At 34.2% G+C, this 16618-nt stretch overlaps 1 long non-coding RNA gene across 1 annotated transcript in view; it reads right to left on the minus strand.

Moving 5' to 3' along the window:
- Positions 1-443: 443 nt before the first annotated feature.
- Positions 444-16618, minus strand: part of LOC134729459 (uncharacterized) — a 550495-nt gene continuing 534320 nt past the window's right edge. The window contains exons 6-7 of the long non-coding RNA XR_010110567.1: positions 3101-3152; positions 444-849 (exon numbers count right to left, since the gene is read on the minus strand). This is a non-coding gene — a long non-coding RNA (uncharacterized LOC134729459). The remainder of the gene's footprint in view (positions 850-3100; positions 3153-16618) is intronic.

The following is a 16618-nucleotide window of genomic DNA, read 5'->3' on the forward strand; positions in this document are numbered from 1 at the left end:
TTCACTACATAAAATATATTCATGGTTTATTTTCTCACTTGAGCCTTGATGAGGAGAAGTGGTAGAATAATAGAGTATCATAATATATAAAAACATCTGATAATTCAAAAGGAGGTAGGCATTATTGGAAGAGAAAAGTTAGTGGTAATTTTTAGTAGTTTAAAAATAACTTAATCACATAAACAAAAATAAGGAACGAACGACAAAAGAAACATAACTAATGAGAAACAAAAAGGAAGATATAAATGTCAAGTTTATCAGTCGTTCTACTAGATGTGAATGATCTGAAATTCCTTACCAAAATATTGAGACTATCAGTGTTACACTAGGTATCTAGTCAGGTATTAGCAGAGCAGAAGAGGGCTCTCCTCCAACACACCAAGAGTGTTGGGCAACCATCAGGTGTGATGGTCAGGCAGTTGTTAACTGCTTCTCTAAAGTAATTGGTCACAGCCAGTGCCAGAAAAAGGCAGTCTCCTAATAGATAGAAAATACCTGAAATTGATCAGCAGCTTCCCAATAAGATTTGAAGAGTGGGCAGAAGTAATTCAAGATCCTAGTAGTATGCCAAAGTATAAAACCCCAAGTCAAGAGGTCAAGTTGTGCACTTGGTCTCTCAAGTCACCAGCTTAGCCCTCTTCCAAGTTGTACTTTCCTTCTTTGATTTCTTTCTTTTTCTCATTGTTCTAAAGCTTTTTAGTAAACTTTCACTCCTGCTCTGAAATTTGCCTCGGTCTCTTTTTCTGCTTTATGCCGCTCAGTGGAATTCTGTCTTCTGAGGAGGCAAGGATTGAAGTTGCTGCAGACCCGTATGGTTATACTGCTGGTAGCTCAGGGTAACTTGGACTTCTGCCACAGGTAACATCAGGAGTAAAAATAAAACAATTTAAAATAAAATGTTAGCAAATATAATAAAACAGTTTATAAAAATAATGCAAAAATCTTATATTCAAAAATATATCATTCATTATATTAAAATTCATAATGATAGTTATATGGGAGAATTATATTATCTTAATAAATGGTGAAAGACACAATGAAATTCAAGAGTATGTTAATAAGGACTCTAAATACATTGGGAGTTGAAGGAAATATCTTAAATATGAGTAAGACTACCAAAAATCAAGGAAAAGCATAACTTAAAGTCATTTCCAAAAATAATAACAAATTTGGGATGTTATTTACTTTGCTGTTATTCTATTTTATTTTAGAGCTTTTAGTAAATCCATTGAGTTAAACTTTATAAACTTTGGTAAATATTAAAATATCATTTTGCTAATGAAATTATTGTACAGAAAGGCTCTTGGTTAAAAAATATAACAAATAAGGTAATTTGAAAAAGTAGTTAAAGAAAATACACACAAATTAATAGATCTTATTTGTATGCCAATTATAAGTATCTTAAAATAACAAGAAAAGGACTGAGCTATACAGAGAAAATGATAAAATTTTCTTGATGAATGGAAAACAACAGTCACCTATTCTTGGATAGTAAGGCTTAATAACATAAAAATATAAATTTTCCCATAATTAATACATATATTTTATAAAATTTTAAAAGTAATCTCAAGGGAATGTTTTGAAATGTAAAAAATAGTATTAAAATTCATATTTAAGACTGTGTATAAAATAGCCAAGGATATTATGAAAACAAAGACAAGGGGACTCAACAAATATACTAAAACTTTTAATAAACGGAATGGCACTAGAATAAGCATAGACAAATAAATCAGTGAAACAGAAGAGAGTAGCCAAAATAGGTCAATTTTATGGCTTTTAATTTATGAGAATAGAAAGTACTAAAAGTCAATAGAGAAAATGATTCACTCAATAAATGGAGCTGATATCATTGGCTATCCAGCCGGAAGACAATAAAGTTGGATTCATATGATACCATCCGAAAAAAAATTAAGATGGATTAAAAACATAAAAGCTAACACCCAAAAAAATAAGAAAATTTAGTAGGCTCTAATTACAACTTAGGAAATGAGAGGACCTTTGTAATTAAAACAGTACGCTTAGAGAAATCATAGACAAAATCCATAAACAACAGACAACGGTATCAGAAAAATATTTACCTCCCACATACAAAAAATTTAGTCATTCATTCCCAACATATTCAACGAACATTGAGTTCATGCCTGTCACCAGGAGCTGCTCAAACTGACAAGAATAGAGCAGTAAATAACATTCACAAGTGCCGTGCTTTCCTGGGTTACATGACATTGGAGGTAGCAGACAATAAATAATTATGTAACATGTCAAGCAGTTATAATTGCCATAAAGAAAAATGATGTCAGTTAAAGGAATAGAGAAAGAAGAAGTGTGGTGGGGGTACTAATTTATATAGGAGAGTCAGGGAAACCCTCTGTATTAAGATGCCATGTGACCAGAGGTATGAGTGAAGTGAGGATGCAAGCAGCCAAGACAATATCTGGGAAAACAGTGGACCAGAACAGAAGCACAAGGTAGAGAAGCCCCAAGGTGGAGACAGCAAGAACGACAGCAGTGTTAGATTGGAGTGTGGGAGAAAACGCTAAAGAGGAAGATGGATAGAGACAAAGGACCACACCACACACAGCCCTACTAGACATGAAAAGGACGTTGATTGTTAACCGGTGTGAGATCAAAAACCATGGAGAATTTTGAGCAGGAGAATTGCATTATCTGGCTTATTTTTCAAAAGGATTACTCTGGAATTTCTGGAATTTTTTCATAAAATTAGAACTACCAAAATTTATGGATATATGTAAGAGGAAATTTATTGCAGCACAAATGTTGGGGGGGCGGATATTGAAACAAATGAATGAGAATGATTGAACAAATGGTAGCCCAGCTTCACCATGGTATATTATTATTATTATTATTATTAATTTTTTTTTTGAGACGGAGTCTCACTCTGTTGCCCAGGCTGGAGTCCAGTGGCGCGATCTCAGCTCACTGCAACCTCCGCCTCCCAGGTTCACGCCATTCTCCTGCCTCAGCCTCCCGAGAAGCTGGGACTACAGGCGCCTGCCACCATGCCCGGCTAATTTTTTTTTGTATTTTTAGTAGAGACAGCGTTTCACCGCGTTAGCCAGGATGGTCTCGATCTCCTGACCTCGTGATCCGCCCGCCTCGGCCTTCCAACACCATGGTATATTATACAGCCACTGAAAAGAAGCAGTTACAGCAATATCAGTCTTCATGGATAAATGTTTAAATGCAGAAGGTAAGACATTTAAAAGTAAAATAATATAGTCCAATTTTTCTAAAAGGAGCAATGATGAATACCCCTCTATAGATAACTTGAATATGTTTTGTAGCATCCAGTATTTTATTATTCCGATTTTCTAAAATATGCATGTATATAAAAAAGGACATCAAAAGGATAATGGTGCCATCTTTACATAATGAGATTTCAGGTGGCTTTTGTTGTCATCTTTCTATTTTACATATTATTTGGATTTATTGAGATAATTATTCATGATATGAATGATCAGAAAAAAATATAAACTTAATTTTTTAATTTATTTCTAAAGACTCTTAAAAATGCCATAATAGGAAACCTATTAAATTTTATGCAACTGTTTCCTTGTTTTTTTTTTTTTGTTTCTTTATTTGTTTGTTGTTGTTGGTTTTTGAGACAGAGTCTCACTGTGTTGCCCAGGCTGGAGAGCAGTGGCATGATCTTGGCTCACTGCAACCTCTGCCCCTTGGGTGTAAGCAATTTTCCTGCCTCAGCCTTCTGAGTAGCTGGGATTACAGGTGCCTGCCACCGCGCCCGGCTAATTTTTTTGTATTTTTAGTAGAGACGGGGTTTCACCATCTTGGCCAGGCTGGTGTTGAACTCCTGACCTCGTGGTCCACCTGCCTTGGCTTCCCAAAGTGCTAGGATTACAGGCGTGAGCCACCACACCTGGCCAACTGTTTTCTAATTTATCTGACTAGAGTACCGTCTTTTTAGCAGAACACCTAAAAGCTTCTCTTGAAACAAACTAATGTTCCTTGGTAAAATATCATAGAACATACTGTTCTAATAAGTCTATCAAAAAGGAATGATTAAACACCTCCATGACGATGGTGCTTCTGGGAAGTACACATAGATTAGTGAAGTTCTGCTCCACGTTAATATGAAAGGCTCTGGGTTTTATTTTCCCCTGAATCAAAAGAAGGATACTGAATAAATTGCCAAAGGACATGAAAGTTTTATTCAAGGAGCACCCTGGCACAATTCACTGAAAGAGAGAGATGAATGTCTAATAAACTCATGAAAAAATGTTCATGGCCACAGTTATCAAAGAAATGCAGATTAGAATAGGGTATAATCATTTGCCTTTAAGTTGGCTGATTTTTAAAGAATAATAGCTTTGAGGGTGCATAGACTAGCATTCAAGTACGTTGCTGGTGAGAGTGTACATTGGTGCAAGCTGACAGGTAAATAATTTGCATTAAAAAGCTCATATACCTACAAGCAGTGATTCTTCTTCTAAAAATATATCACAAGAAAATCAGAGACATGGACATATTATTTTGTTACAATGATGTTCACTAAAGCATTATTTTTAAAGACAAACATTGAAAACATTAAAGGAAATGATTATAGTTTATAATATGCCTGAAAATAAAAATATTCATAAATACTTTTTAGTATTATGGAGAAATGTTCACAATACACAGTATGTTCTCAAAATATTTGCATACTCATATTAAAATATGCTAACTAATAAAGGAATAAAATGTGCTAAAGTTAATAATGGCTATGTTATTACTCTGTATTGTAGGATTTTAGATAACTTCTATTCTACATGTAGTTCATCTTTTAAATCATTCTTGTTTATGAGTTTAGGAATAGGAAAGTTAAGTACTAGAGTAAAAGAATCTTTAAAAGCTGCAAGGAATATTATGTTATTTGTAACATATCTTCAGTATTAAAAGAAATTATCAATTGTCTATCAGTAAAGACTAAAATCTGTTTGCTTCTTTGTAGGATATTTACCTGAAAAGCAAACACTTTATATTAATCAAGAAAGAAATTGAAATATATTTTAGATAAATTTTAAAATAGCTTTATTTTGGATAGAGGAGAAATAAAATAATTTCTGCATTTTAGTAAAATAGTATACACTCTGCTTCAGGAAGCAATGTATACTTTGGCCAACAAATGCAAATGTCAACACAAATGCTGTACAGCATTCCAAGGAATCAAATAAGAGCCAGGAAGAGGGAAAAATCTATGTTAGGGTAGGAATCATAGCAAAATTTCTTCTGAGATTAAAAATACTAAAAATGTACAATCCACATTTTGCCATTAAGCAATACATTTCCTGATAACTAGAGAGACGCCATCTAAAGTCATGAATATGAGAAGATTAATGCTCTAAAATCCTATTATTTCATCACCATATAACATTGAACTCCGTCAGGAAGTTAATTATCAGATTTCCTAACTATGAATAAAAAATAAATTAAAAACATCAATTTACAGTTCAGTGGAGGGATAGTATTAATTGAGAGAACATTCAAATGTGTAATTTTCAAATTTAATAATTTTAAGAATGAAAACCTTTTGCTTTTTATACCTTGTTTAGTTAGTTTGTTTGTTTATAAGGAAGAGCATCTCCTGAAACTACTGTGTCCACAAGAATAGGTTAACCTGATGTGTCAAGTTGAGATCATTGAACCCTGTGTAGAGCACTTCTGTTTCCCAAGAAGTGCCTCCACACCAGAAGCCTCTCTTCAAATTCTAACAGGCATTTTTATTCATTTTACCAAAGGAACTAATGATAACAGATATCAGAAATACGGAGCTTCTTAAATAACAACTGAAAATTATAATTTGAAAAGAAACAACACCATCCTAATTAATTAGCTGTGTCCACTTCATTCATTCATTCAACAATTACTGAGCATCTCTTATGAACTAAGACTATGTTAAGTGAAGTGTGTGCAACAGTAAGAAAGAGTGATATGGTTTTAATATAATAAATGTCAAACTAGCGGACATACCAAGGGGTTATGGAAGTACATACTGTAGGCAACTAGGGAAGTTAAAGAATTCTCAGAAGAACTGACATCAAAATTGAGAATTAAAATATACAATAATCAAGACCAGCCAAGCCAGCATGCTGAAACTCCGTCTCTACTAAAAATACAAAAAAATTAGCTGAGCGTGGTGGTGGGAGCCTGTAATCCCAGCCACTCAGGAAGCTGAGACATGAGAATCAGCTGAACCTGGGAGGCGGAGGTTGCAGTGAGCTGATGTAGTGCCACTGCACTGCAGCATGGGTGACAGAATGAGACTCTGTCTCAAAAAAAAAAAAAAAAAAAAAGCAAGAAATTTTTGTTTTGCCTAAGCAGAGTTAGCCAGTGTATCTCCAAAATTGTATAAATAAGGTTTTTGGAAGAATTAATCTTGGAATAGGTGAGAGGTTCATTAGAGGAAGCCAGTGTGGTAGTTTTAGATATATATGAGTAGAAAATCATCCCTAAAATATCCTCTTAATGACAAGGATTCTTACAGGCTACCAATCATGTGGCCAAGTCATAAAATTAAAAAATTAAAGCAGAATGGCACAAAAAAATTAATTTAAAAAGCACAGTTAAATAGATTAGAATTAATGAAAAATGACAAAATTAACAGCAAAGAAAAAATAATAAAATATTTGGAATGTGGTGATTTTAATAATTAGATGAATTATTTAAAAGGAAGCTAAATTGTGTTTTAATATTGTAATTAGAAGACAATAGATGAAATAAACAGGAAAAACAAAAAAGGATAATCTAGCAATAGCAAAAAGTTTTAAAAACTTAAAAAAGAATAAAAAGCTTTTGAAAGATATAAACCAGAGATAAAAATCTAGAAGTAAAATAACAACAATAGAGTATAAGATGATGAATGGTGATAAAAGAAATATGTAGCAGGAATCAGAGTAAGAGTGGTGTCAATTCTGGGGAGAAGCCAACCATTCTGGCAGGCCAATAAAATTTTGCTTAATAAATTTATGCAAATGTATGCCTTCGATGAAAAGATGTCTAGATGCTAAGAAATGTCCCCTAAATTTGTTTTCTTTTCTTCTTGACAAAAGCCTGGGGGGCAGAGTTCCACAAAGGCTTTTTTCTCTCACCTTTCATTTGCAGCAACAGGACAGCTTGTAATTTGAGCACAACTTTCTATACCTGTCAGTGAGGTTAAGGCTCTTGCAGAAGGATGCTGAAGAGTATCAGCAGAACCTAGCAAATTTGTAGCCCTCTGGCCTCAGGCATGTTCCACTGCCTACTTCATTTTGTAAGGGGGAAATATATTTAAACTCAAAGTATTGTTTTATTTGTTCAAATAAACAATGTACCCCCTCCTGAAGGAATCATATCTCTTTTCCAATGACAACTCAGTATTTATTAATATATCACTATGATTAGTTTCAGTCTTACTCTTATTTCAGTCCTTGCTGGGATGTAAAATCTTGTATTCTTACAAGAACTGCTGCTTTGGCTGGACAGGATAACAAATATTGGTTTCACTTTTCCCCATGTTTTGGGCTTAATAAAATCCAAGTTCTCTATATTCAAGAGGATCCTTCTTAAAATCTATCATTATTTGGTGGTCTCTGCTGATTTGGAGTGATGGAGTAAATATCCAGCCTGTTCTTATTTGAATTACAATTGGAAGTGTAATGTGTCTACTAAGCATCACATATGCTTTGAAACTGGGAATGAATGGCTGACGGAGGAGCGTTATGCATATTGTATATGCACAGTATCACACAGTGAAGCTATGATTAAGAGAGGCAAGGAAAAGCCCAGACTCTCAAACGCATATGCCTGGGATAGAAGAAGATTCCTTCTGGGCAGTCTTTTCAAATTACAGCGTATGGGATGCTTGAGTTACCTTTTTTTCAGGTAAGAAAAAAAGATGAATTTTTTTTAAAAAAGCACTGATTTTAACAACCTAATTTTCCTGATTTTCTATTTTAGCAAAAAGTTCTACAGCAGGCATTGAAGAGGTAATTAAAGCCAAGATGTTCAGCAAATTAACTTCAATAGCATTGGAAGAGAAGATATAATGCTCTAGGGTATGTCGTGTTTAGTACAATATGCTTATATGATTTTGAGAAAAGAATTGAAAAATTAAGTGTAACAGATAGAGCATACTGTTCTGCATCACCTTGGCATTGTTAAAACCCTCGCCTGAAATTGTTACCTCCCCATGCACATTAATAGTCCTTCAATCAACTTCAGGCATGCATGCCCTAGATTGACCTAGGTCTTAACTGGGTTATATAGGATATATGCATTTATAATGAGATATAGTCCTTTTCCTAAAGGGAAGGTCTGGGTCACCTTCATTTGTCTTTTTTTTCGGTAAAAATATAAAATTTACCATTTTAACCACTTTTTAATGTACAGTTTAGTAATGTTAAGCATATTCACATCATTGTGAAACAAATCACCAGAACTTGATGGCAGCGGTGGCCCGTCTGGAATAGCCACTGCGAAGATGCCAGCTGCATTGGTGAAGGTGAATCCGGGGCTGTGCACTCCATAGAACCGGTGGGAGCCAGCAACAGGTGGGAAACCCACCCCTGATTGTTTCGATATCTGGTAGTTCTGATTTGTGTTTCTATGGTGACTATTGATGTTGAGCATTTATATGTTTACATCTTTTTTAGACAAATGTCTATTCAAGTCGTTTATGTGTTTTTTAATCAGGTTGTTTGTTTTTGTTTTGTTTAATTTTGTATTGAGTTGTAGGAGTTTTTTAATAATATTCTTGCTATTAGCCTTTTATTCGATATATGATTAGCAAATATTTTCTTGCATTCTATAGATTGCCTATATATTCTGTTGATTGTGTTTAAGCTTTCTTTTTAAGTTTGTTGTAGTCCCATTTGTCTATTTTTTTATTTTGTTTCCTGTGCTATTGGTGTCATATCCAAGAATTGATTGCCAAGTATAGTGTCATGATTTTACCCTGGTTTCTTCTAGGAATTTTATAATTTTAAGGTTTCCATTTAGGTATTTAACCCATTATTTTGACTTAATTTTTGTAAATGGTATGAGATAGTGGGCCAATTTGATTGTTTTGCAGGTGGATCTCTACTTTCCTTAATACTACTTGTTAAAGAGACTGCCTTTTCTCCGTTGAGTGGTCTTGGAACTGTTGTTGAATTTAGCCATATACACAAGGGGTTACTTCTGTGCTTTCTATTCTATTCCACTGGTCTATTTGTCTGATTGTATGTCAGTATATCACACTGTTTTAATTACTATAGCTTTGTAATCTGCTTTGAAATCAAGAAATGTAAGTGATCCACCTCTGTCCTTTTTAAAAATTATTTTGGCTACTTTGGGTTTCTTGACATTATCTATATTTCTAGGATGAACTTTCTATTTTTGTAAAAAATGCCATTGGGCGTTTTGACAGAGATTGCAGTGAATTTGTAGATTGCTTTGGCTACTGTGGAATAATATATAACCAGCTGTTGTTTCATGGAGTGGTCTAATTTACCTATAGCACTTTTAAGTCCTATATTTCTTTATTATCTTCTGCCTAGTTCTATCCACTATGGAAAGTGAGATATTGAAGTTTCCTACTTTTTTGTGTTACTATATATTTCTTTCTTTGATTCTGTCAAGGTTTGCTTCATATATTTAAGAGTTCTATGATTTGGCAAATAAAAATTTATAACTGTTATGTCTTCTTGGTGAATGGACCCTGTAATTATTATCTAATGCCCCCTTTGTCTATTCAGCCTTTAAAAAATTAGCCTATTTTTAATATTAGTATAGCCAGTCCTGCTCTCTTTTGATTACCATTTGCATGAAATATATCTTTTCTCATCCTTTCAGCTTCAGCCTATGTATGTCTCCAGATATAAAGTATGTCTCTTGTATATAGCATATAGGTGAATTATATATTTTTAATCCATTCAGCCAATCTGTCTGTTTCATTGTGGAGTTTAATCCATTTATATTTAAAATAATTATTGATAGTGAAGATTTATTATTACCATTTTGCTTATTGTTTTCTATACATCTTGTAGCTTTTTTGTCCCTCTTTCCTCTCTTGTTTCCTGACTTTGTGTTTTGTTGATTTTTTGTAGCCATATGTTCGATTCTCTTATTTCCTTTTCTGTATATTCTATAAATTGTGTATGTGCATGATTACCATTGCAATTACGTAACGCATCTTAAAATACAAAATTCTGTTTTAATCTAATAACAGATTAATTTAAATCACATAAAAATCTCCACCCCACACTCTTTATGTTATCAATGTTAAATTTTTATCTTTATATACTGTATACTTATTAACATTAATTTGTAATTTAATGGTTTTTGTCATTTAAATTCTATGTACCAAACTTACTGTAATACAAGTTAGTACATTTGTCCGTGTTTTTACCTTTGCCAGAAAACTCTATATTTTTTGTAAAGCTGCAAGTTTCTAGCTACCAAATTTTCATCTCAAATTGAAAGACCAACTTTAGTGTTTCTTGTAAAGTGAGACTAGTGGTAATGACCTCCATCTGCATCTGCTTTTGTTTATCCAAAACAGTCTTAATTTCTCTTTCTTCTTCTTCTTTTTTTTTTTTTTTTTTTTTTTTTTTTTGAGATGGAGTTTTGCTCTTGTTTCCCAGGCTGGAGTGCAATGGTGGAATCTCGGCTCACTGCAACCTTTGCCTCCCAGGTTCAAGCAATTCTCTTGCCTCAGCCTCCCGAGTAGCTGGGATTACAGGCACCTGCCACCATGCCCAGCTAATTTTGTATTTTTATTAGAGATGGGTTTCCTCCATGTTGGTCAGGCTGGTCTCAAACTCCCGAACTCAGGTGATCCGCCCGCCTTGGCCTCCCAAAGTGCTGGGATTACAGGCATGAACCACCATGCATGGCCATTTTTTTTTTTTTTTGAGACAACATTTTGCTCTGTTGCCCAGGCTGAGTGCAATGGCACAATCATGGTTCATTGCATCCTCAACCTCCCAGGCTCAAGCAATCCTCCTGCCTCAGCCTCCTGAATAGCTAGGACTACAGGCATGTGTCACTCACACTCAGCTTACTTTTATAAAAATTTTTTGTAGAGACAGAGTCTTGCTCTCTTGCCCAGGCTAGTCTTGAACTCCTGGGTGTGAGCAATCTTTCTACCTCTGCCTCTCTGCTTTGCTTTTAAAGACAGTTTTGCCACATGTAGCATTATTCCTTCCCTATTCTTTTTTCTTTCAGCACTTTAAAAATATCATCCCACTCCCTTGTGACCTACAAAGTTTTGCTGAAAAATCTGCTGATAATCTTATAGAAACTCCCTTGTGTGTGATGAATCACCTTTCTTTTGCTACTTTCAAGACTCTGTTTTTGTCTTTGATTTAGGCAGTTTGATTATAATGTGTTGCAGTATGGTACTCTTTGGATTTAGTCTAGTTATAGTTCTTTGAGGTTCTTGAAACTTATGTTCTAGTTTTTTCCTCACTTCCTCAGATTTAGGAGATCTTCTGCCATTATTTCTACAAATGAACTCTCTGCCCTTTTTTTTTTTTTCTCCTTTCTCTTTCTGGGACTCCCACATTGGTTTGCTTGATAGTGTTCGATAAGTATTATGGCTTCATAAGTACCTAAGGTTCCCTGCACTTTTCTTTAGTTTAGTTTTCTTTTGTTTCTAACAAGAGCTGAATCAAACAGACTTTATTCTACATTTTAGGATGAGGAAAAAATGATATAAAATAAGTCATAAGAAATACTTTCTTATACTCAAACCATTTTCAATGTTTTGCAAAATGCTCCATAGCAAATGTGAAAAGCTTCAACACACTCTTATAACTTCTGCTGCAATAAATGCAACATTAAGCAAACACACAAATTTCTTCTGTACCAACCTTAAAATTTGAATTACTGAATTACTAATTGTTATGATGTCACTCATACATACTTTCATTCATACACTTTAATGAGATCATTGTCTGTCATGCAGTTATCAAAAATTTTACAATATATTGCACAGGTTTATAGTACAATTTAGACTCTAGCTCCTTACTATCAGCCACTTTTCTGATTGCTTTCATGGTCTTCCTTTACTACAAAATTATGATCAGCACAAATTGCAAACATATCTGCTTCAGTACAAACATTTCTCAGGGTCTGCTTCATTAAAGCCATCTGAAAACATCACAAAATTGCTTTACAATCGATTTCACCATGGTTTGAAATGGGATCCACATGGACTTTCAATATGCCTAAATTTGCTTGTTCATTTGGCAAATCAGTATGTACTTTTCTATCTAATCTTCTTGGATGCAGCAAAGCAGGATCCAGGAAATCTGGTTGACTTATAGCCATGGTTGTTTTAACTCTATGCAGAGTATCCAATCCATCCATTTGATTCAGTAACTCCATTAAAGTTCTCTGAATCTCTCTGTCAGGTGAATTACTCTCAGAAAACCGATAGCTACCAACAACACCTATTTCACCTGTAAAAAATGATGCATGAATATGATTTTTTGAAGGTGAGATGTTTCTAACTGTGTGGCATTATTTCCGGGCTCTGTCTTCTGTTCCATTGGTCTATGCGTCTGCTTTTGGACAGTAGCATGCTGTTTTTGTTACTGTAGCCTTGATCATAGTTTGAAATTGGGTAATGTGATGCCTCCAGCTTTGTTCTTTTTGCTTAGGATTGCCTTGGCTATTTGAGCTCTTTTTGGTCACATGTGAATTTTAAAATAGCTTTTCTTATAATCATGTGAAGGATGCCACTGCTAGTTTGATAGGAATATCATTGAATCTGTAAATTGCTTTGGGCAGTATGACCATTTTGACAACATAAATTCTCCCTATGCATGTGCATGAAATGTTTTTGTGTGTCTTTTGTGTGTCATCTATGATTTCTTTGGGTAGTGTTTTACAATTATCATTGTAGAGGTCTTTCACTTCATTGGTTAAGCTCTATTCCTAGGTGTCTTATTGTATTTGTGGCTATTGTAAATGGGATTGTGTTTTTGATTTGGTACTCAGCTTCAATGTTGTTGCTGTATAGGAATCCTACTGATTTTCATACATTGCTGTTGTATCCTGAAACTTTGCTAAAGTTATATATCAGACCAAGGAGCTTTTGGGCAGAAACTGTGGGGCTCTCTACACATACAATCATATCATCTGTGGACAGGAATAGTTTGACTTCTTCTCTTCTTATTTAGATGCCTTTAATGTCTTTCTCTTTTGTGATTGCTCTGGGTAGGATGTCCACTACTATGTTGAAAAAGACTGGTGAAAGAGGGCATACTTGTCTTGTGCTAGTTTTCAAGGGGGAATGCTTCCAGTCTTTGCTCATTCAGTATGCTATTGTCTGTGGGTTTTTCATACATGGCTCTTACTAGTTTGAAGTACGTTTATTCAATGCCTAGTTTATTGAGGCTTTTTAATATGAAGGAATATTGAATTTTATCAAAAGCCTTTTCTGTATCTATTGAGATGATCATGTGGTTTCTGATTTAATTTTATGTGGTGAATAAAATTTACCGATTTATGTATGTTGAACCAATCTTGCATCCCAGGAATAAAGCCTACTTGATCATGGTGAATTAGCCTTTTTATATGCTGCTGGATTCTGTTAGTATTCTGTTGAGGATTTTTACATCTGTGTTCATCAAGGATATTGTCTTGAATTTTTTTGTTATTGTTGTTGTTTCTGCCAAGTTTTGTTATCAGGAAAATGCTGGCCTCATAGAATGAATTAGAAAAGAGTCCTTCTTCCTCAATATTTTTGGAATCACTTCATTAAAAATGATACCAGCTTTTTCTTATATATCTGGTAGAATTGGTCTGAGAATCTATTTGGTCTTGGGCTTTTTCTTGTTGGTAGGCATTTTATTATTAATTCAATTTTGGAACACATTAATCTGTTCCATGTTTGAATGTTTTCCTGATTCAGTCTTGGGAGGTTGTATGTATTTATCTCTAAGAACATATTTATTCATTCTAGGTTTGCTGGTTTGTGTGGACAGGGTGTTCGTAATAGTCCCTGAGGGTTTTTTGTATTTCTGTAGTGTTGGTGGTAATGTCTCCTTTTTCATTTATAATTGTATTTATTAGGTTCATCTCTTTTTTTCTTTATTAGTGTAGTTAGTGGTCTACCTATCTTATTAATTCTTTCAAGAACCAGCTCCTGAATTCATTTGTCTTTTTTCTTCTTTTGTATCTCAATTTCCTTCAATTCAGCTCTGATATTTGTTATTTCTTGTCTTCTGCTAGCTTTGGGGTTAGTTTGCTCTTGTTTCTCTAGTTCCTCTAGAGGCGATGTTAGGTTAATTTGAGATGTTTCTAAGTTTTTGATGTAAACGTTTAGTGCCATAAACTTCCCTCTAAATACTGCTTTTGCTGTGTTCCAGAGATTCTTGTATGCTGTATCTTTTTTCTCATTAGTTTCAAAGAATTTCTTAATTTCTGCCTTAATTTCATTATTTCCCCACAAATAATTTAGTAGCAGGTTGTTTAGTTTTCATTTAATTATATGGTTTTGAGTGACTTTGTTAGCAATGATTTCTGTTTTTATTGCACTGTAGTCCAAGAATGTGGTTGATATTATTTCATTATTTTTGTTTTAGTTTTTGATAAGGGTTGTTTCATGCCCAGTTGTGTGGTCTACTTTACAGTATGTGCCATGTGGCAATGAGAAAAATATATATTCTGTTGGTTTTGTGTGCAGGGTTCTGTAAATGTCTATTAGGTTCATTTCTTTAAGTTGTAAGATCCAAAATAATGTTGTTCATTTTCTTCCTTGAAATGAACAACATTTCAAGGAACATATTACTGTCAGTGGGATGTCAATGCAGATAATTCAAACTAGACCCTTTCCTTATACCATATACAAAAATTAACTCAAAAATAGATTAAAGATTTAAATCTAAAACTAAAAACGATATAAACAATGAAAGAAAACCTAGGAAATACCATTTTGGACATAGGAGCTTGCAAAGACTTTATGATGTAGATGCCAAAAGCAATTAAAACAACAACAAAAAAAATGACAAATAGGACCTAACAAAACTAAAGAGCTTCTGCACAGCAAAATAAATTATCAAAAAACTAAACAGACAACCTTCAGAATGGGAGAAAATATTTGCAAAATATGTATCTGACAAAAGTCTAATATCCAGGATCTACAAAGATCATAAACAAATTTACAAGCAAAAAACAAACAACCCCATTAAAAAGTGGTCAAAGAACATGAACAGGCACTTTTCAAAAGACATGCACACAGCGAGCAAGCATACAAAAAAAGTTCAACATCACTAATCATAAGAGAAATGCAAATTAAAACAACAATGAGATACCATCTCACATTAGTCAGAATGCCTGTTATTAGAAAGTCAAAAATAACAGATGCTGGTGAGATTGTGGAGAAAAGGAAATGCTTATCCACTGCTAGCGGGAAAGTAGATTAGTTCAGCCATTGTGGAAAGCAATTTTGTGATTTATCAAAGAACTTAGAAAGAATTGCCATTTGATCCAACAATTTTATTAATCATTACTCAATTTCATTATTAAGTATTGATCAAGAAGACTTCATGAGGCAAAATAAGGAACTGTCAAACATAAAGACAGGTAATTTGAAATCACTAAGTCAGAGGAGCTAAAAAAAACTGTGAAGTTTCTCATCATGGTAGTCCCTAGAGGTAAGCTGCTTCAGGACTACCACAGGAAGCTAAAAGAGCATAAGGAAATTGATGGCCATTTTAAGGAGTTAAAGGAACAATTAACTCTAGAAATTCTTCTTCTTTTTCTTTCTTTCTTTTTTTTTTTTTTGAGACAGAGTCTCACTCTGTCGCCCAAGTTGGAGTGCAATGGTGCAATCTTGGCTCACTGTAACTTCTTCCTCCCAGGTTCAAGGAATTCTCCTGGCCTCAGCCTCCTGAGTAGCTGGAATTGCAGGTGCACACCACCATGTCTGGCTAACTTTTTGATTTTTAGTAGAGACAGGGTTTCACCATGTTGGCCAGGCTGGTCTTGAACTCCTGACCTCAGATGAACCATCCGCCTTGGCCCCCCAAAGTGCTGGGATTACAGGTGTGGGCCACCACGCCCAGCCAACTCTAGAACTTCTGATTGAATCTTTCTTTATAGGTTCTATACTATCATTTTGTTCAATAATCATTTTTCTGTTTTTTATTCAGTTGACCATTTGTATTTTTTCAGCTCCTTAAGCATTCTTGTGGATATTATTTTAAATTCTTTATTACTCAGCTCATAGATCTATGCTTCTTTAGAGTTTTTTTTTTCGGGAGTTTTATTTTGCTTTTTTAATTTGGCCATGTTGTTTTCTGTTTCTTTGTAGGTTTTATAATTTTTACTAGGATTTGAGCACTTGCAAAACAAATTTACCTCTTCCTGTCTTTACATACTGAATTTGTTCGGGTAAGGACTCTCATCACTCAGGCTGATTGTAGGATGTTCTTTTTCTTTTTCTAAAAAAACATTTTTTCTAATCTCTTGCTCTCCTTGGCATCTTCCCATAGAACTGGGGCTCTAATATACTTCTCACTTCTTTCTTAACGACTTCTAAACTCTGCCACCAGTCCTGTCAGCCCTCTAACTCTATTGAGGCAGAAAACAGTTTCTCATGCAGCCTCAAGACAAACCAGAAAGTTTAACA

This window comes from Pan paniscus, chromosome 19 (assembly GCF_029289425.2).
Source record: "Pan paniscus chromosome 19, NHGRI_mPanPan1-v2.0_pri, whole genome shotgun sequence".
NCBI lineage: Eukaryota > Metazoa > Chordata > Mammalia > Primates > Hominidae > Pan > Pan paniscus.